This window comes from Tenrec ecaudatus, chromosome 2 (genome assembly GCF_050624435.1).
Source record: "Tenrec ecaudatus isolate mTenEca1 chromosome 2, mTenEca1.hap1, whole genome shotgun sequence".
NCBI lineage: Eukaryota > Metazoa > Chordata > Mammalia > Afrosoricida > Tenrecidae > Tenrec > Tenrec ecaudatus.
Genome location: NC_134531.1, coordinates 55450258 through 55471860, shown reverse-complemented (window position 1 = coordinate 55471860; position 21603 = coordinate 55450258). Strand labels below are relative to the sequence as shown.

Below are 21603 nucleotides of genomic sequence, written 5' to 3'. Positions count from 1 at the left end.
TGAGAATCACTGGTTCAGGTGCTTGCTGCTCTAGACATTGGGGGGAATAGCATTAACTTACCAGTCTTTAGATATTTTACTTTATAGGAGAAAGAAAATAATTCTAAGAACACAAGATCATGAGAGAAGATTTTTAAACTATTTTCTTGTGTCTTAGTATGTTGCCAAAAAATGTTAAAAGTAAAAGAACTAAAATCATTGCCACTGAGTGGATGTTGACTCAGAGAGACCCTATAGGACAGGGTAGAAGTGCCTCTGTGAGTTTCCGAGTCAGCAGCTCTTTACTGGATTCGAAAGCCCTGTCTTCCTCCCAAGGAGCAACTGGTGGTTTCAGACTGCTGACCTTGGGGTTAGCGGCACAGCACACAGCCCACCGTTCCATCAGGGCTCCAATATGTTGCCGATGCACTCAGTTTCATAGCTTTCAGTAGGTAATCATCATGGTTGTTAATATAAATCATGACCTTCCGACATTACAGTGTGCTTGAACGGTTAGCATGTGTTTACTATATTCCCCATGTCTCATGTATCAAATAGACTCTATAATATAGTAGCCCTGATGGCATAGTGGGGAAGCGTTGGGCCTGTGATCGGCATGGTTGTCAGTTTGAAGCCGCCAGCAGCTCCACAGGAGAAAGATGGGGCGTTCTGCTCCCATAAATGATTGCAGTCTCAGAAACCCACAGGGGTCGCTATGAGTCAGCATCTCCTAGGCGACAGAGAGTTTGTTGGTTGGCTGGTTATCACCTAACATGGGAGCCCGCTTGACGCTGTTGGGTAAGTGTAAACCTGCTAAGCACAAGGTCTGAAGTTCCAACTCCCCCTCCCCCCTGCGGAGAAAGATGAGGGGGTCTGCTCCCATAAAGATTTACAAAGGCGAGTGGGAATGGAGTCAACGGCAGTGGGTGGCATCATCATACTATATGTACGAAACGGTCCTACTGCATTTGAACAAAAGAGATCAACATTAAGAACGGTTTCTTTCTCCAGCAAGCATTCTGAGCAGATTTAATGGAGGTCTTCCACAGATGCTCTACCCTGACTGTAGGGTGGCCATGAGTTGGAATCAACTTGTTGGCAGTGAGTTTGGTTTTGGAGGGTTCAAAGCTATATTCGGATGATTTTTACTAGGGAGTTTTCCTAGCAAATGACTCTGTAAACACATTTACCTGGAACGCCTATCTCTGCCCTCATGCTTTATCTGGCCTTCTGAATCAACAGCGTTGCTGTTGACTAATAGTTGGCCAATCTAGATAAGAAAAAGCCTGAGAAATTTCCTTGGAAAGAGGTGTAGTCATGGAAAATCACCCGTGCCTCTGATGAGTGGAATGAATCCACTGGGTGTGACCTAGGAGAAAATCCTGGAGAAAGTTCCTGAGGAGTCGATCTTTGCTTGGATTCCGGGATGACTGTTGGTTGGTGCTCAGTGCCCCGGGGCCAGTGCTGACTCACAATGACAGAAGGAAACACCGTCCAATCCTGTGCCAGCCTCACAGTGGTCGCTGTGTTTGGATCCGTGGTCACAGTCAAGGTGAAACTGCCAGCATGGCTTCCTCTCAAGGACGCAATCCAGGGGGCCACTCGCTGGCGCACAGCTATTGCCGAGGGCGCGGACCCAGCCACAGTTCAGGGGCTGCTCACCTCAAGGCCGGCAGTTTGAGAAAAAGGAGGCTTCTACTACCCTACCTAGTTACCATCTCTAAATTCACAGGGGCAGTTCTACCCTGCCCTCTGATCGTCCACGACCAGATGGAAGTGCGTTTTTTATTAGGTCTGCTGAGCAGGCCTCAGAGCCCTTCCAGGCTGCAGTTGGCTTGCATGGAAATGCTGAGCGTATGAGCTGTCAAAAAATCTTTATCAGAGAAAGCCCACCTTTTTCTAATGTACAAGTGCTCAATAGGTTTGAGTCCTCAAAGAGACATGTACATGGAAAAGTCAGTCATTACCAGCCTTTTGTTGTTTGACTTCAGTAAGTTGAATCGATCTGAACATGATTTTTTTAAAGCAAATACAGGCATCTTTTGTTGTTATTTCAGCACTTCAGTAAAAATAGGGAGAGCCACAATCACAAAGGTCCCATGTGGAGACACCGTTTTACCATCCAAGCCTCGGGGCCATAAGAAGTAGAACCTACAGGTCCATGATGGAAACTCACCCTGAGGTTCCCTAAGAGAAAAACTTGGTAAACTATCAAGATTATAACCAAGAGCTAAAATCAGTGGGCACACATGTAGAAAGGAGAACAGAAATGTAAATAGGAGAATATTTTTGTTGGTTATATTTTCCCCGTGGATAAAAATAATAATAAATTACACTCATGAGTGCAAGGGAGAAGAGAATGTGCTAAAACTGATTGTGGTGATGACTATACAGCTCTTCTTGGTATGACTGAACTATTGAATGTGCCAATAAAATCATTAAGAAGAGAGAGAGAGACAAAGAGAATGAAACACACACACACACACACACACAAAACAAAAAGATTACAGCCAAGAAAACGCTGTTGAGCCGTTTGACTCTGACATTTGGGTCATCGTGAGTCAGAATCGGCTCTGAAGGGATGGCTTTGCCTTTTTTGCTTTGGTCTGGTGTTTGTCTTGTTTTGAAGTTAGGCTGTCCTTTCATGACTGAGGTACTGAAGCTGCTTTTCTTTGCTCTCCCATCATGCACTTGGAATCCTTCCATGAAAAACCAAAGCCGTCTCTAGTGAGCAGACCCATGGGTAGCATGTATTTAGTATATTCTGTCATATGACCTAGGAGAGTAGCCTAGTGCTTAAAATGCTGCAGGATTCATGCTTAAAGAACAACCCGCTTACACTCATGTAATACTAACTCTATGGCAGCAGGTGCCCTGGTGACAGCGTGGGTAACATACTGGGCTGCGAACAAGAAGAGCAGAAGTTCATAATTGCCAGCTACTCTGCAAGAGACAGATGTGACTTTCTATTCCTGTAAAGAGCTACAGGCTCGGAGACCCACAGGGGCGGTTCTACCCTGTCCTACATAGAGAGTCACTGTAAATCAGAATGGGCAGCGAGCTGTTGTTTTGATGACGGGCACTATTCTACCATGTTAAATCCATTTAGTGTTTTAATCCTCATGACACACATAGCATTTCCCACTTCGCAGATGTGAATACTGAGATATAGAAAGGCAGGGCGGCATGCCCCCAAAGCACACAGCTTGCACATAGCAGAACCACTTCTCCAACCACACTCGCCGGCCTTCACAGTCTCTGCCAGTCTCAGAATACTAATTTTATGGATGGTGTGCACTCCATCGATGTAATGTTTTTGGTAGGTACACCTTTCTTGGCCTTCTCTTTTGGGTCGAAGACCACATGGAATATTGCCAGATTGCCACTCATCTCTGATGGTTGTGTCTAACCATATTTTAGATTTTAGAGTGATGTAATACAAACATGTTTTACCCTAGCATTATCTCACTGGATCCCCTCGCTAACCATAGAGTTATCCAGACGGCTTTAAATCATCCTTCAGAAGAACTGATAGACCAAAAAAGACAGAGTCCTTTGCTTCCTTTTACAGTGCACATGTGTAGCAGTTTGAAGGAGGCGTAATGGTGCAGTGGTTATGAAGTGGGCTGCTAGATGCAAGGTTAGTATTTTGAAATCAGCAGCCACGCCAAAGGAGAAAGACGGGGCTTTCTACTTCCTTAAAGAGTTAACAGTTTCAGAAACTCACACAGCCAGTTCTGCCCTGCCCTGTAGAGGCTCTATGAGTTGGCATCCACTAGATGGCAGTGGGTTTGGTTTGGTGGTCGAAGCAGTTCAAAGACAGTACTAAGTAAAAAAATTCTACATGAGCACCCCATTCAGTTCATGAGCCTCTGAGCTCTTCTACTTCTTCTACAGCTTTGAGCGGGAGTGGAAAGGCGTGTAAGAGCCCCAGGCAAACTGGTAAGGCCCTGAGAAACATCAAGACTTTTAGAAGTCCTTGCTAAAAGCACCGGGTGAAACGGTGTTGCGTCCTCAGTGGGCTTTGGTAAGGACGCACACCTAGCTGGGTTCCGGTTTATGAAGTCCCAGTTTCTCATTTCTGGGTTCACCTAACACGAGCACCTCTGATGGGACCAGTTTCGGGTGTTCTCTGGTTTTTTCCTGTCGCTTTTTGAAGGCAGCTCATGTGCGCTCGTTCATCAGCCTCATGTCCTCCCTCCAGCTCCAGGGCTGTGCTGCTAATTATTGACGCAGCCAAGCCTCAAGAAGGACAAAGGCTGCTAAAATTGGAGTGCTCTGTACTGCAAATCACACTGCATTTTCCATTTTTCTGAAGGAGCTGGGCATTTTTAGCTGCAGGGTTCAGAGCCCATTCAGTTATGTGGGTACTTGAATGTCTGCTAAATTGAGAATCACTACTTATTTCTGAAAAGTTTTCCAGAACTCCATTCAGAACCAGTGTTTCAGAATGTCACTGTGTTTGTGTGTCTGTGTGGATCCTCATGTGTGGTGTGCATCTGTATCAGCTTTCTCTCCATTCATGCCCAAGATACTAATAAAGATTGTCTTTATTCCATAAATGTTTTTTTGGGCAATTGCCAAGAGTCAATACAGTAGGGGATGCTGTTCCAGAAATAGGTGTTAAGCTAAAAGGAATTGTGTCACATGAATGCGACTCCCCCAGTCTTGCAGTCAATTGGGCAAATTGTGAAGTCATTCAATATGAAAGGGAAGCTATTGTAAGAACATGCTCTACTTAGCCCATTACCTCCAAAATATTCTTATTTTAACATTATATATAGAATGAGTTTTTGTACACCTTTCAGGCTAATTCTTCAATATCCTGAGTGCACATTCCCTTTTCAGTGGATCTCTATTTGGACTAAGCAGAGTTCAAGTACTTGGGAGCTACCTGGAGTCTAGAGTAGACCACATAGTTATGCACTGGGAGGCAAGCTAAAAGTTTACATGTTTGAAGCCACCCAGCGTGGCAGAATGATTTACAGCCTCTACAGGAAACCTACCCAGGGCCACTGTGAGTAGGAATTGACTTGATGGCAGTGGGTCTGGTGGGGCTTAGAGGTCCCTTGGAAGATAGGAGGAGCTCTGATAGCATAGAGGGTTCTTTCTGCATTGGGCTGCTCACCGCAAGGCCAGCAGTTCAAAACTAGCAGCCTCTCTGCTCTGCAGAAGAAAGCTGAGGCTTTCTACTCTCTCAGAAACCAGAGAGAAACTTCTACTCTGTCCTCTGGGGTTGCTATGAGTCAGGCAGTGAGTTTTGAGTCTGGGAGACAGGCCTCATGATCTACTTCCAAGTGGCCATACCAGTTCTACTCTGGCACGCAAGGTCTTCCTGCGTTGAAGTTGACTCCATGGACGTGAACCACACCAGAGACTCCATGGGGCCAGATGCTCCTCTACCAGACTGATTAGCCCCTGGTTCCAGGAGGGCTGTGATTCTGACTTTTTGAAAGTACAGTATTTCTACCACCGTGTATTTTTGAGGCTCAATTTTTACACACAACCATGACAGTAAAGCTTACCCATATTGACTCTATATGATATCAAAAAAGCAAATCTTTGCAGAAGCGCACTGCCCTATTGAATCAGACCTATAAACATAAGAGGAGTGCTACACGTTCAGACACTTCCTACACACACACACACACACACACACACACACATCCAAGTCCGTGGCCTCTAGAAAGAATCGGTGCCACAGGGTTCTGAAGCTGGAGCTCTCTATGACAGCAGACTGCCGCATCTCCCCAGTTGAAGGCCTTGTGGGTTCAGACCACAGGCCTTTCAGGTAGCAGTCCAGTGTTTAACCACTGCGCCACCAACCCACCCACCCCCCAAATTAATAAGTTGGTTCTACATCCAACTTCTATTAAACTTCCAAGGAAGTGGTCACTTCTCTCTTATATAACAGTGGTTCATTTTACAAGGGACGGGCCATAACATTCCAGCAAGTCTCTTTGCCGTTCTAGGGAAAGCTCAAACTTAAGTAGCTTAAAAAAAAAAGTTCTCACCTATCCCTATTAGCTGTCATTACTTTTTCTTTCCCTACAGAAATGCAGTTTGATCTATTATTGACAAATAGCCCAGCACTCCTGTCTGCTGAGCAGCGCTGACCCCCACCCTAGATATGCAACTGCCTTAAATGTGTAAAAAACACAAAACTGAAGCAGGAGCTACCTCCCTGCTGACCATCAGAAGCTTAGCTCACTCACCCACTCGTGTTTTTAGAGAGCTTGCTAACATGAATGAAGTAGAGTGTTTCACTTCCTTGCTATCTTCAAACTCCTATTTCTAACGCGAAATTCTGAGGAAGCAAGGAGACTGCCGGGTAGTTTTGTATTCAAATCTCTGAAAATTTCTTGTAAGTGTGGGTTCAGCTTTCGCCTTGACCTTTCTGTGGATCTTTGTTCTGAGTGTAGGTGAATGCGTTCAGTAGTTTCCAGCCTCCCTTTGAAATTCCTGAGCTTTTGAAGTGAAACCCAGAGCCAGCATGGGAAGCAGGCTAAAGGCAAGAGGTGGGGCAGAGAAGAAAATGAATTAGGTCTTATTTCTGGAGGCTTCTGAATTAGACACAATACACTTCCTGTGATCATTTCTGACCTTGCTTTTACAATGGGCCGCCGCAGTTTCATGTTATTCTCTGATCCAGTTTTCTTGGCTTTGTTCGAAGTCATAAAATTTCTATAACCTTTTCTTCAAAAGCGGATTTGAGTCCCTATCAGGCATCACATTAATAATAAATTTCCTTATTTATCACCAGGCCACGAAGCCATCTAAAATGTTTCCTTCAAAGTGTTCGTTCTCCTGCTTTTCTGTCTCCAAACTTTAAGCTTTAAACAGGCTCGGTCTGGCTAGACCCCCTACTGAGATTCTGCCTGTCCACTGAATCTGAGTCTACATTTTAACGAGGACTCCGGTAGGTACTTAGAATGTAGATCTCATTAGAATGTAGATTCTGATTCAGGATAACTGGACTGGCAATAGGAATTTTCAGAGGATGTTCATACCAGAATGAACCGGTCCAACGTCCCAAACATCTGATCATATTAATATCAGTTCAGTGAGGAAGAGAGGCAAGTGTTTGGCAAAATACCCAACTCCAACGAATAGAAAACCTACGTCCACTGACTTCAGCCGTAAGGAACTCCGAGATGGAAAATCACTCAGTGACTCAGGCACGTTTCACAGGCTGGAGCCCTTTCCAGTTGCTTTCGCGTCAGTCAGAGGTGTGGGTGATTTTCTGGCTTATTCTCCCATGATCTCAAGATATCTGCCACATTCCACTACCACATTCTAGTATAAGAATAATCATATAACTATTAGAAAAGAAGGATTTATTAAAAAGAAGAAAAAGGGATCTTCTTTTTTATTTAATCATCTTACTAGGGGCTCATACAACCCTTTTCACAATCCATGCATACATCACTTGTGTCCAGCACTTTCGTACATATGTTGCCATCATCATTCTAAAAACACCTGCTCTCCACTCGAGCCCTTGGTATCAGCTCCTCATTTTTCCCCTCCCTCCCTGCTCTTCCCTCCCCTTCAACCCCTGATAATTTATAAATTACTATTATTTTATCATATCTTACAGCATCGGACGTCTCCCTCACACACTTTGCTGTCCATCCCCCAGGGAGGAGGCTATATGTAGACCTTGCCATCTGTTCCCCCTTTCTCCCTCACCTTCCCTCTACCCTCCTGGTATCGCCATTCTCACCACTGGTCCTGAGGGGTTCATCTGTCCTGAATTCCCTGTATTTCAAGTTCTCATCTGCACCAGTGTACATCCTCCGGTCCAGCCGGATATGTAAGGTAGAATTTGGATCATGATAGGGGGGAGGGGGGGAGGAAGGATTCAAGAATAGAGGAAATTTGTATATTTCATCATTGTTACACTGCACTCTGACTGACTCCTCACCTCCCCGCAGCCCTTCTGCAAAGGAATTTCCAATTTCCCGCTTCCCGCAGATGGGCCCTGGGTCCCCACTGCACGCCCCCTCATTCACAATGCGATGTTTTTTTGTGTGTGTGTTGTTTTTTGTTTTTTGTTTGTCTTTGATGCCTGATACCTGATCCCTTTGACACCTTGTCATCTCACAGACTGGTGTGCTTCTTCCATGTGGGCTTTGTTGTTTCTCAGGTAGATGGTTTCTTGTTTATCTTTCAGCCTTTGGGGCCCCAGATTCTATATATTTTGACAGCTGGGCACCATCAGCTTTCTTCACCACATTTGTCTATGCACCCACTTTGTCTTCAGCGTTCATGTCGGAGTAGGCTGGTGTGCTTCTTCCATGTGGGCTTTGTTGTTTCTTAGCTAGATGGACGCCTGATTGTCTTCAAGCCTTTAAGATCCCAGACGCCATATCATTTGACATCCTGGCACCATCAGCTTTCTTCACCACTTTTGCTTATGCACCCACTTTGTCCTCAGTGATTGAGTTGGGACAAGCTGGTGTCCTTCTTCCCTGTGGATATTGTTATCTCTCAACTAGATGGCTGCTTGTTTATCTTCATGTCTTTAAGACTTCAGGTGCTATAACTTTTGGTAGCTGGGTACCATCAGTTTTCTTCACCACATTTGCTTGTGCACCCATTGTCTTCCACGATCCTGCCAGGAAGGTGAGCATCTCAGGCTGCCGAATTGTTAGAACAAAGTGTTCTGGTGTTGAGGGAATACTTGTGCAGGGGCCCACTGTCCATCTGTTTTCTTAATATGCAACCTATAAATATATACATATATCTATTTCTCCCTCATCATATATAAATATATTTACATCTTTAAATGCCTATATTTAAATCTCTATGACTACTCTTTGCCTCCTAGTTCTTTCCTCTATTTCTTTGTACTTTCCTCTTGTCCCACTATCATGTTCTGCCTTCATTTGGGCTTTAGGAATTCCTCTCGGTTATATTGCCCTTGATCCAGCCCTGCCAGACCTCCCGCATCCTCCTTGGCACTGATTTTGGATCACTTGTTGTTCCCTTGTCCCTGGGCTTGGTAACAACACCCTCTTCCTTTTCCCCGCCTCTCCTATCCCATGTCCCCCTGAAACTGTCATCCCGTTGTTCTTTCTTCTGCCTTGTTTATTCCACCTATCCCTTCCAGGTAGACATGCTATGTACCATCACAAGACTGAGTACAATGAAGCAGCAACAAAAAGCAAAACAATAGCTACAACAACAAAAACTCACACACACATAAATGTATTAATTGTTCAGGGTCTGTTTGTTTTCCTTCATGGGTGCTTTCCGGTAAAGTAGGATTTTCTTATATCTACTTTGGAGAAAGAGAAACATCTTTCTCACACAGACAACTCCTGGAAATCTTCCTTTCAATACTTTTGGCCTAAATTTCATCATGTGGCATTGACCAATCACTAGCACATCAATGGTACCACATGTCTAGGTTAAACAATCAAGCTCCCTCACAGAGAATCGAGTTGGGGCACTTCTTCCCTTAAATACATGACTGCAAAGGGAAGTCAACACGTGTTCCAGATACCTGGCTTTTCCCCCTGAGGAAAAATTGGTGCACTTGAATTATGGTATTGGCAAAGAATATTGAGCATACCTGATTCTTGAAAGGGTATTTGAAGAATTGCCAGATGACAAATCTGTATTGAAAGAAGGCCAGCCAGAATGTGCCTTAGAAATAAAGATGACAAGACTTCGTCTCACTTACTTTGGTCTTGTTTTCACTGGAAAAGGGCATCGGGCTTGACAAAGATGAGGGGTTGCAAAAAAAGGCAAAGGCCCTAGACACGATGGATGGACACAGTGGCAATGACAATGGTCTCAAACGTAAGAACAATTGTGGGCTCGGCCCAAGACTAGAACGGTGTGTGTTTCACTGTACACAGGATCCACATGCGTTGGGACCATCCCCTTGGCAAGGCTGTCACCTCAACTGTTGTGAGTCTGCTCCCTCAGAGATGATTCACGTCACCCAGAACTTTTGTAGATATTGTCCACCCTTGAGGTCAGGGACAGCAGAACAGGGAAATATACAGCTGTGAATAAAACTGTGTATAAGTTTAAGTGAACTCTTGCTATTCCAAGACGCAAAAATAAGCAAGTCTGCTTCATTGATTCTATCCCTATTTGTAGTGATCCTATATAGGATTTCTGAAGCTGTCCATCTTTGTGGGAGCAGATAGCCCCGGGGGTCTTTCTTGCACAGAGCGGCTGGTGGGTTTGAACTGCCAACTTTATGTTTAGCAGCCCAGCATCTTAATCCCCAGAGTCAACAAGGGTCGACTGTAAATTGACTATACCTGGATTTTCAACTGTTCTACCCCGGCCATGTTCAAGGGTCAACTGCATTCACATCATAGTTAGGTTCTTGTATGGAGAAGACATGGCTCTTGGCTAGGCCACCTATAGTGTCAGCAATGAGTAAATGGGAAATTGCCAACTAGGCCAGTGAGCAGTGCAGGGAAGCATGGACGTAGAGTGCTGCCCAACAAGCAGAAAGGACAGCTCCCAGGCTGGCCACATTGGGGAATGCAGAATATAGGAGAGATTTATGAAGAAAGCAACCAGGAAGATAAAGAGCAAGGGGGAAAACGGGCGGCAGGGTGGTGGGGGGAGGTTTAGTCTAGGTGCACAGTATTATGTACAGTTTGGGAGGACTGCAGGGAATTCGTTTTAGCCGAGGTACAGAGAACAAGGAGCTTCAGTCAAACAGAAGCTAAGGAAGTAACCTGGAGTGGGTGATGAAGGTTCTAATAAGTCAAAGTTCAGATAGCTTCCTGGTACCATGAAGTCTATTAAGAAGCAAATGACTTAATTGAATATGCAGTTTAAAAAAATCATTTTATTGGGGCCTCTTACAGCTCTTATAACATTCTACCCATCAATTTTATCAAGCATATTTGTACATATGTTGCCATTAGCATTTTCTAAATAGTTGTTTTCTGTTTAAGCCCTTTGTATCAGTTCCTCTTTTTTGCCTCCCTCCCCCTCCCACTCTCGTGACCCCTTTATACTTATAAATTATTATTCTATTCTTTTCATTTCTCACACCAATCGCTGTCTCCCTTCACTCACTTTTCTGTTGTTCATCCCCCTTCAGAGGGGGATGGGGGGGCGGTGTTTATGCATCCTTCATTGTGATCTGTTCTCCTTTGCTTCCCTCCTCCTCCCACCTTCCCCCACTCTCCTGGTATCCTACTCCCATTTCTGTATTTCTGTTCCTGAGGGGTTTATCTGACCTGGATTCTGTGTGTCGTGAGCCCTTATCTGTATCAGTGTACATGTTCCGGTCTAGCCAGAACTGAAAGGCAGGACTGGGGTCATGGTAGTGGGGGGTGAGGAAGCCTCAAAGAACCAGAGGAATATGTGTGTTTCACTGGTGCTCTCCTGGTGCTATACTGCACCCTAGTGGGTATGCATTTTTGAAGACCATTTCTTTTGTTGCTGTGGGGAAAAAAACGCATTTCTTTCTTTAAAAAAAAACAAACATTTTATTGGGAGCCAATACTGATATCATACCATTCCATAGTTCAATTACATCAAGAAGCATTGTGGAATTGCTACCACATTAGTTTCAGAACATTGTCTTCATTCTTGAACTCCCTGAGATCAGCTCCCCCGCGGACCCACCGTGTGCCACCTCCCCCGCCCCAGGAACCTTTCTAGTTTTTCTCTAGAGGTTCGTCATTCGTGGGTTCCATATACAGGAACACACGTAACAAAGACCCGAGAAGGCTGTCCTCAATGATCCTCTACCTCACATACACAATGGCCACATAACTGCAACGACATATGCAGTGTGCAATATTGCCCAATGTGATTGAACTGTGCAATGGTATGAGATCTGTATTCGCTCCCAATAAAATGGTTTTTTTAAAAGAAAGAAATTATTTTTCCCACAGCAGCAAAATAAATATTCTTCAAAGAAAAAAAAACACAGAAATTCCAAATGGTCAGGGCGTAAGGTCAGTGTCATTGTGTTGGTTCTGACTCATAGCGACCCCTAAGCACAACAGAACAAAGCATGGCCCTGTTCTGTCCCGTCCTCATAATTGCCTTTATGTGTGATCCCATTGTTGCAACCTCTACTTCCATCCACCTCCTGCAAGTCCTCCTGTTTTTCACTGCCCCGTTGCTTTACTACCAGGCAGGATGTCCTTCACCAGGTCTCTCCTGATAACATGTCCAAAGTACGTGTGATTAAGTCTCACCATCTTCCGTTCTAAAAAACATCATGGCTGTGCTTCTTCCAAGACAGATGTGTTTGGTTCTTCTGGCAGTCCATGGTGCTTTCAATATCCTTCACCAAGACCATGGCTCAAATGCACCAGGTATTACAAGTGAAAACGTAGATGCAATGATCCAGACAAAGAACAGTGATGGACGAGCTAATACCAGATGACTTGGGAAGAGATGGATAGATCTGACTGACATTTAAGAGATTTGATTGAACAGGACTTGGTTAACAGAAGGTTAAAGAAGTAAGGATCAATGTTGTTGTTGTAAGGTGCAACTAGATTGATTTCAATTTCTAGTGGTCTGACGTGGCAGAGTAGAATTTTACCAGGGGATTTTCTTAATTGCCTGCTATAACCTTTATGGGAGTAGATTGGCAAGCACTCCTCTAGCAGAGCTTCTGGGTGGGTCCATACTGCCAGCCTTTCAGCTAGCCACTCAGATGTTAGCTTGGGCAAATAGGAGGATGCTGATGTTATTTACTGAAGTAAGAATCTCCAGAGAATTAAGGGGCCAGTGGATCAACTTGAAGGACCTATTCTGTAAGCTCCTGAAGATGGTGTAGGACCAGGCAACCTTTCATAACACAGACTTTCCATGAGCCAGATTGTATTACACAGCAACTGGCAAAAAGACTCTTTCTGATAATCAAGAGGGGCATTCCTGTCTTGAGGGCATTTTCAGATGATAAACCATTGATGTCTAATTGAATAACTCGTAGGGACCATAGTGAACAACTCATAGGACAGAGTAGAACTACCCCACAAATTGTCAAGGCTGTGTATATATTAACTCCAACTTTTTTCATTTATATTTTTAATCATTTTATTGGGGGCTCATACAACACTTATCACAATCCATACATATCTCCATTGTGTCAAGCACACTTGTACATTTGTTGCCATCATCATTCTCTAAACATTTGCTTTCCGTCTGGGGTCTTAAATGCTTGAAGATAAACTGGCGGCCATCTAACTGAGAAACAACAAAGCCCACATGGAGGAAGCACACCAGCCTTTCTCAACACAATCTCTGAAGACAAAGCAGATGCATAAACAAATGTGGTGAAGAAAACTGATGGTACCTGGTTATCAAAAGATAGAGTGTGGGGTCCTATAGGCTTGAAGATAAACAAGCAGCCATATAACTGAGAGACAACAAAGCCCACATGGAAGAAGCACACCAGCCTGTGAGATTACATGCTTCGAAGGGATCAGCTATCAGGCATCAAAGACTGAAAAATCATTTTGTGAATAAGGGGGAGTGCAGAGTGGGGCCCCAGAGCCCATCTGTGGGCTATTGGACATACCCTTACAGAAGGGTTGCGGGGAGGAGACGAGCCAGTCAGGGTTCAGTGTAGCAATGATGAAACATACGATTTTCCTCTAGTTCTTGAATGCTTCTCCCCCACCCCCACTATCATGAACCCAATTCTACCTTACAAATCTGGCTGGACTGGAGGATGTACACTGGTACAGACAGGAACTGGAAACACAGGAAATCCAGGACAGATGAACCCCTTAAGGGCCAGTGGTGAGAGTGGTGATACCAGGAGCATGGAGGGAAGGTAAGGGAGAAAGGGGGAACAGATTACAAGGATCTACATATAACCTCTTCCCTGGGGGACAGGCAGCAAGAAGTGGGTGAGGGAGACATTGGATTGTGTAAGATATGACAAAATAATAATAATTTATAAATTATCAAGGGTTCATGAAGGAGAAGGGAATGGGGAGAGAGGGGGAAATGAGGAACTGATACCAAGGGCTCAAGTAGAAAGCAAATATTTTTTGTTTTGTTTTTAATAATTAAATCATTTTATTGGGGGCTTGTACACCTCTTATCACAAGCCACACATACATCCATTGTGTTAAGCACTTTTGTACATTTGTTTCCCTCATCATTCTCAAAGCATTTGCTTTCTACTTGAGCCCTTGGTATCAGCTCCTCATTTTCCTCTCCCTCCCTGCTCCCCCTTCCCCCATGAACTCTTGATGATTACAAATTATTGTTATTTTGTCATATCTTACACTGTCAACATCCCCCTTTACCCACTTTTCTGTTGTTCATCCTTCAGGGAGGAGGTTATATGTAGGTATTTGTAATCTGGTCCCCCTTTCCACCTCACACTCCTTCCACCATCCCGGTATCACCACTCTCACCACTGGTCCTGAAGGGATCATCTGTCCTGAATTCCCTGCATTTCCAGTTCCTATCTATACCAGTGTACATCCTCTGGTCTAGCCAGATTTGTAAGGTAGAATTGGGATCATGATAGTGGGGAGTAGGGGGTGGGGGAACATTTAGGAACTAGAGGAAAGTTGTATATTTCATCGTTGCTACACTGCACCCTGACTGGGTCACATCCTCTCCGCAACCCTTCTGTAAGGGGATGTCCAGTTGCTTACAGATGGGCCTTGGGTCCCCAATCTGCACTCCTCCTCATTCACAATGCTTTGATTTTTGTTCTTTGATGCCTGATAACTGATCCTTTTGACATCTCGTGATCACACGGGATGGTGTGCTTCATCCATGTGGGCTTTGTTGCTTTTGAGCTAGATGGCTGCTTGTTTACCTTCAAGCCTTTAAGACCCCAGATGGTATATATTTTCTATAGCCAGGCACCATCAGCTATCTTCATCACTTTTGTTAATGCACCCATTATTTTACAGAAGTTGACTGTCAGTCTTTCTCCCATGGTGGGCTCCAGCCAACAGTGCTTTAGTTGGCAGTCAATACATTATCCTGTGTGTGACCAGATGATAACCAAAACAAAACTCACTGCCATCAAGTGGCTTCTGACTCATAGTGACCCTATAGGACAGAGGAGAACTGCCTCTGTGGGTTTCGAGATTATAACTCTTTACAAGAGTAGACAACTTCATCTTTCTTTGAAGGGATGGCTGGTGATTTTGAACTACAGACCCTGTGGTGTGTGGCTCAATGTGTAGCCTCTGTGCCACCAGGACTCCTTGTTCAGATGGTAATGGATATATTAACCATTAAGAGATATAAGACAACGCTGGAAGTCTCATACTTTACTGTAGAAAGCACAAATTGAAAACATGAGCGTTAACAAAGTGTAGAGAGAGAAGTATTCCCCCCAGAGACAAAAGACTGGGAGAAATGAAGTTTTCCATGAAGCGTACTAAGTTAGACCTAGCATGCAAAGATTGGAGAGCCTGGAATTTAGAGAAGTGGACCGCAGCACTCCATGAAATGCAAATTTGAAGACTCGTAAGAAGCGGAATTCCTAAGGCCTATTTGAATGGGTATCACAAAATACCCAGGACATTGGTGAACTCATTGTGTGTTAGAACTCTTGGGATTCCAAGGGAAAAAAGAAAATTACACCCATCACCTATATAGAATTGTTTATTGCAGAGGATATCAGTCAGGTGTTACTATATAAATACAACCTAGCCAACATCACAACATCTCTGGAACACATGGCAATAGGCCTCTGTTTCTTGTTCATTGGTTTGCTGGTGGACTCTGGTCACTCTGTTTCAGGCTATAGATTGCTTTCAGATTTATCCCTGTGTTTTTATTTGGTTCTCTCTCTCTCTCTCTCTCTCTCTCTCTCTCTCTCTCTCTCTCTCTCTCTCTTTCATTCCTTCTTTCCTAGCATCTTCCCAAGCCATATTTTTCTTCAAGACCTGGTGAGAATTCCCAGAATGCAGAATGGAAACACTTGGTAGCTCTCAGTGCCTCAGTTAGAACCTGGCAGGTTCACTGCCATCAACATGTCATGGGCCAAGAGCAATATCGCTGTAGCAGGGCCAGGCAAGGGCAGAGAAAGCAGTTACACAAAATCCCATCTACGTCAGAGTAGAGGGATATGTGACAATGCCTGGGATCCGACAAATTAGCCCCAAGGCTTCCAGAACGCCAGGGTTTTCAAAGATGGAGTGTCCCATGGGCTTCTTAAATAAGTGTCCCATGGGCTGCCATCATGTTTAACCTCCGCTTGTGTTGTCCAAAGGGATGACATGAGCCAGAAAGTGCATTTCAGGGGTTGATTAATTGCTCCGACTCAGAACCGACTATCTCATGGCCATTCTGTGGCCTCCTGCTTGTCTTTGTTCTCATGCAGCAGTATCGGTCAACTTCCATAGGATCAGTTCAAGAGTAAGGAGCCCGGCATTCAGCTGATAACTAACAAAATAAGTGGTTCAAATTCACTAGCCACTCCATGGGAGAAAGAGCAGGCATCTGCTCCAGTGCCCTACAGGAGTCTCTGTCAGTTCCGTGGTAGTGGGCTTTGGTGGCGAGATTGGCATTTCCTCCATCACCAACACTACTGAACGAGATGAGATAACATCACTAATAAAAAATTGCACTGCTGCAGCTCATGGTAGTCCGCAACGTGGCATCTTTGCTTTTAAACTGGATGCACAAAGTATGGAACAAAACAGAAAGACTACATGCAAGTAAATTTCTGCTGAAAATAATTGAAAAGCAGCCAGAAGTTCTGGCGAACTGCCAAAAACTCCAGCTAGATTCAGCAGGACTTGGAATGAGAGCTATCGTTGTCAGATGGATCTTGGCTGAAAGCAGAGAATACCAGAAAGATGTTTACTTTTATTTTATTTGACTATGCAAAGGCATTAGAGTGTGTGTTTATAACAAAGTGTGGGGGATATTACCCAAAAAAGGTGGGGAGGGGGGAGGTGTAGGATTCCAGAAGACTTCATTGTGCTTCTGTGGAAATTATACATTGAAAAGGGGCTACTGCCTGGTTTAATTATCAAAAAATATGTGAGATAGAACTGTATTATCTCACCATACTTACTGTGTTAGGCAGGGTTCTCTAGAGAAACAAAACCAGGAATATATCTAGATAGATAGATAGATAGATAGATAGATAGATAGATAGATAGATAGAAAGGTTTAAATATATGGATAGGTTTAGATATATGAGGATAGGTTTATACAACATGAAGAAATATAGCAGCTAATTAGTCCACATATCAGTACATCAACACACTTCCACAGAACAGTTAATATACTGGATTTCCTTTAACTCAGAGGGCTGCCTGGTCCAAGGTCAAGGAAGCAGACAGCTGAGTCTTTTCTCAGGCAGGCAGTGCATGCAGAGTCTTCCGACAGCAGCAAACAGCAGGACAAGTCACAGTCAGCAGCTGAGGAGCTTAGTGAAGCAGGCCAAGATGGGATATCAAACTCAAGCAATGCAAGATGACAGGATCCCCCAGCCTTAAGCTCAAGCGATGTACACACCAGCAGTGTGGCAAAGCAGGTCTCGAAGGAACCTCAAGCTCTAGCAACATATCCATAAGTTGACTCTCCCACAGGTAGTGTAGCTCACAAGCTGAGGCAGAGAACAGGCTAAAGCAGCCACATGCTGGTTCGATCACCAGAGAGCTAGAGAGCAGGGGAGGGGGGCGGCTTTCCATTTATCTCTTAATCCCATATGTTCCTATTAGCCAGGTTGGCACAATAAATATACCTACCCCACTTACTAAATTGTTATGTGGAACAATATGAGAAACTGGACTAGATGAAGAGCTCAGCATCCATATCTCTGATGTTTTTATGGTTGCACTCGCCATTTTTTAAAGAAGCAGACCACCAGATTCGTTTTCCTAGTTGAATCTAATTTTGGAAACGTGAACGACATCTTCCCAGCATGGGTGACCCTGTTGGAATACCAGTGGCAGACTAGTACTAGTTAGCCTGGGGGAAAGTGTCTTAGTTAGCCTGGGGGAAAGACATGATCCATGGAAATCACATGTTATCCCCATCATTTAAAACAATAAGTTGCATGCTTAAGATCTGAAGATATCTTCAAACTAGGTTATCACTAAACTGATGCTTACTTTCCATAAAAGCAAGAACATTTTAGCCATTGAATTGGAGATATATGATGGCCTTTAATCAGTCCATGAATTCTCGAGCCCCATAATCACACAGTGTAAGAGAAGACCTGTAGTGTGTGGGTGAGTGCATGTGTATGCGTCCTGTTTTTAGAAGATCATATTTTCATTTGGACACCAGTGATGTCACCAGACCGTATGCCAGGGGAGTGGACTTCCTATTTGCTTATACTTCCCAATTCCACTCAACACATTTCCCATTTCATTCAGTGATTTCAGTGTAGCTAGCTTGACCCATAGCTTGTGAACACTGCATACAGTCAGGAAGAGTCCTAGAGTCCTGCTTCACACCACAAATACAAAAAGGTGTGCGCCATCTTCCCTCCATTCCACAGGCATTTCAGAACACAACACAAGCTCTCTTTGCTAGTGGAGAGGGAGGTCTTAAAGAGGGACAGAAGAAAAGGATATTACAAAGAAAAGAAAGGAAATACGAGGGAAGATTTCAGAAATAGATTAGTATTTAATCCACTACACATTGGATCCTATTTGAACCTGTATTTTTGTTCATCGAGGTTATATTTACAAAACCTGCTATATTCACGATGGTATCGAATAGGACTATGTCATAAGAACTAATGGTTCTCAGATTAAGGGTAGAATTAAGTTCAAGTCCCCAATGCATTCATATCTGTATGGTTTATAGATCTCTCTGGCTCACTTTAGAGACATCATTACCATTTTATGATAGAGACATTATAAATCATCCCTCTGGGACAGGAGATTGATAGTGTTGATAAATAATAGCACTAATTTAGCCAATGTTATAGAACTGAAAACACTATTGAGAAGAGGAAATTATACAAGTATAGGCCAGCTTCAGATATTAATACATGAATTATTAATTTGTACAGATTAAACTCTTTAAGTGACTGGACACTCTACATAAACTTTGGGTTTCATGATAGGGCTAAATTTTCACACAGGCAGAACCATGCCTACACAACTAATGCATGTATGTCCCGAGAAAGCGAGGATGGCATTAACATAAGAAACACATAGTAATCCCAGACCACCATTTATTGGTCATCCTCAAAGCAGCTGACCCAAACCACAATCCAATGACCACCAATTCCATAACCTTGAAAGAACAATCTGCTTATTTTCACATGAGGACATTTCAACCTTAAGTCCAGCGGGGTGTGTCAGTTCCTTAAACTCTGCGACAGGTGAATTTGAGGAAAAGCCCAGTTCCCTTAGTGGGGTTTCCACACCAAGTTCTTCAGCTGTGGCCAATGAAGGATGCTGTGTGCCTTGAAAGAACAGAGTCTAATGTCCCAGTAATTTATAGCATATGACCTTGGTCACCAAGAGCTAGACAGAAATTAGCCTCAAACGACAAATTAGGAGCACAGTCCTAGGCATGGGCTCCCCTTGGGTTCCATGTAGGGTTGTAAAGCATGTTCTTCAACTGGAGCTTGCTTCACCATGTTTCTGCACCAACAGTTACATAATCGCCTTCTCCGGGGCATTTCCCCTGCCCCCCCCCCGCATCTGAACTTGAATTTCCAATGAGGTTTGCTCATCACTCTTGTAGGAGGTCTGTTGATTTGGGTTGACATTTACACAGTGTTGTATGGCAGCAACGGAAGGTCTTCCCTCTCCCCCGTCTTACAAAACGGACCCACGCTGAGGTGAGTGTTTCTCTGTGGGAGTGAAATATCTCATATGCAGGATGTATTTCCATTGTTACAAATTGAACATGATTAAAGCATAGTGATAAATCACAAAAAAAAAAAGATGTCCACATAAAGGGGGTGTTATGTGATTGATGGGCACTCTCTATCTCATTGCTTGGGAGAGCAATGCTTGAGAGAAGATGCCTACTTTTGTCTTGGTGTTTATCCTTACCATAGTGGACTCAGATTTGTCCTTTTCTGAAGAGCTAATTTCAGTCAGCAAAATGGTTACCTGTGAGACTCAATTAGGGTGCCAAGTTTGGAGAATGAGGGCTTGTTAGATGCCATACTAAGATGAGGATGAACAGGGTGCAAATATATCTAGGTCAAGTTTAATATAAATGTCACTGGACTTTGTTCCATCCCTGGGTTAAGTGTTCTGCCGGGATGAGTACTTAAACCATCAGGCTTTAGCTAGTGAAAAACTTGGAATGGTTTTATGCATTACAAACGTATTGCTTAATAGAACAATAAATTACTTAATTGGCTGTTCTTAATTAAAAAGAAAGGCCTCCAACAAGTAAGTGTGGTCTGTTTGATTCATGATTCATTAGTGAATAACTGAATACACCTGAATGCAAAAGAAAGAGCGGAGGGAACATGAGAAACGAGAGGGGAGGAGATAAGGAAGAGAAATCTACTTTCATCTCACTAATTCTAGAAGACCATCTTTATCACTCATAAATTGTATCTTCGTAGTCAGATTTTTTTACCCCTTTATTTTCTATCTCCATAACTCAGATTTGTCTTAACAATATGTTTTGTTCCCAAAATGTTTCTTGGGTGTTAAGGAAGGGGTTAACAATGTAAGTGGCTTCTTTTATAGGTTGCTAGCTATGGAAAGCAGCTTATCTCAAACAAGAATAATTACAAGTAAATGTCATGAGGAGTCAATGCTGAGGAGTGGCTGGTCCCGGCCTCGCAGCCTCGGCCCGTGTGACCAGAAGCAGGCCGTCTGCGGAGACTCAAAACGACCAAAGAGGAACCTCTTCCCAGAAAGGTTCGACTGAGTGAAACAGATTTCAAGGTTATGACATGAGATGAATTAACTCTGAGATGGAAGCAGCAGGAAGCATATGTGCAAAGCTTTGGAGGGCAAGTACGTAGATCTTTACGCTAATGATGTCCCAGGCTTTAGGGAACCTGAAGAAAAGCTACAGCAGCAACAGCAAGAGTCCCAAAGGGAGAACATCCTTGTAACGGAGACTAGCAACTGAGGCACAAGAGATGCAATAGTGGACTCCCCAAATCCAATACCTCAAGCAAGTTCAGCAGCCGAGCGTTGTCCAACTGAGATCAACCATGGTGGACCTGGCAATCAACTTGTTTTTCCTAAAAAATAAAGGTGAACTGGAACTGACAAAAGACTGGAACAAGCCCCAAATGAACTGAGTGCCTGGAAGTTTATGCCTGATAGGTAAACAAATCATACTTCCTAGTCAAGACTTCCCTGATAGTCCCATTGTGAGAAAGCTGTGGTGGGACAGCCAAATACTCGTTTCCACACCAAGACTCAACTTACCAGATGGACCTTGCATTTCAGTTTTACTCTCTTCCCCTCCCCTTGCTTCCGAGGCCTGATGTCATCGGACTATTACGAAGAAGTGGCTGCCTCCGAAAAAATCCCCTTCTAGGAATTTTAGACACTTGAGAGAAATGTTTCTGTTTGAAGAAAATAAAGGGAGAAGCAGAAGTCTTAAGTCTGGGGCACACGGTGTCTTCAGACAGTTTGGAGGAATGAAAACCGAGAGATTGTAAATCATGAATGGAACATGTAAAATTCCAGTAACATAGAAAAATGAAATTTGCATGACTCTTAACCTTGAGCACAGTGA

At 43.7% G+C, this 21603-nt stretch overlaps 1 pseudogene; it reads left to right on the top strand.

Moving 5' to 3' along the window:
• Positions 1 to 752: 752 nt before the first annotated feature.
• Positions 753 to 21402, top strand: LOC142439988 (pre-mRNA-splicing regulator WTAP pseudogene; annotated as a pseudogene).
• The last annotated feature ends 201 nt before the right edge of the window (positions 21403 to 21603 follow it).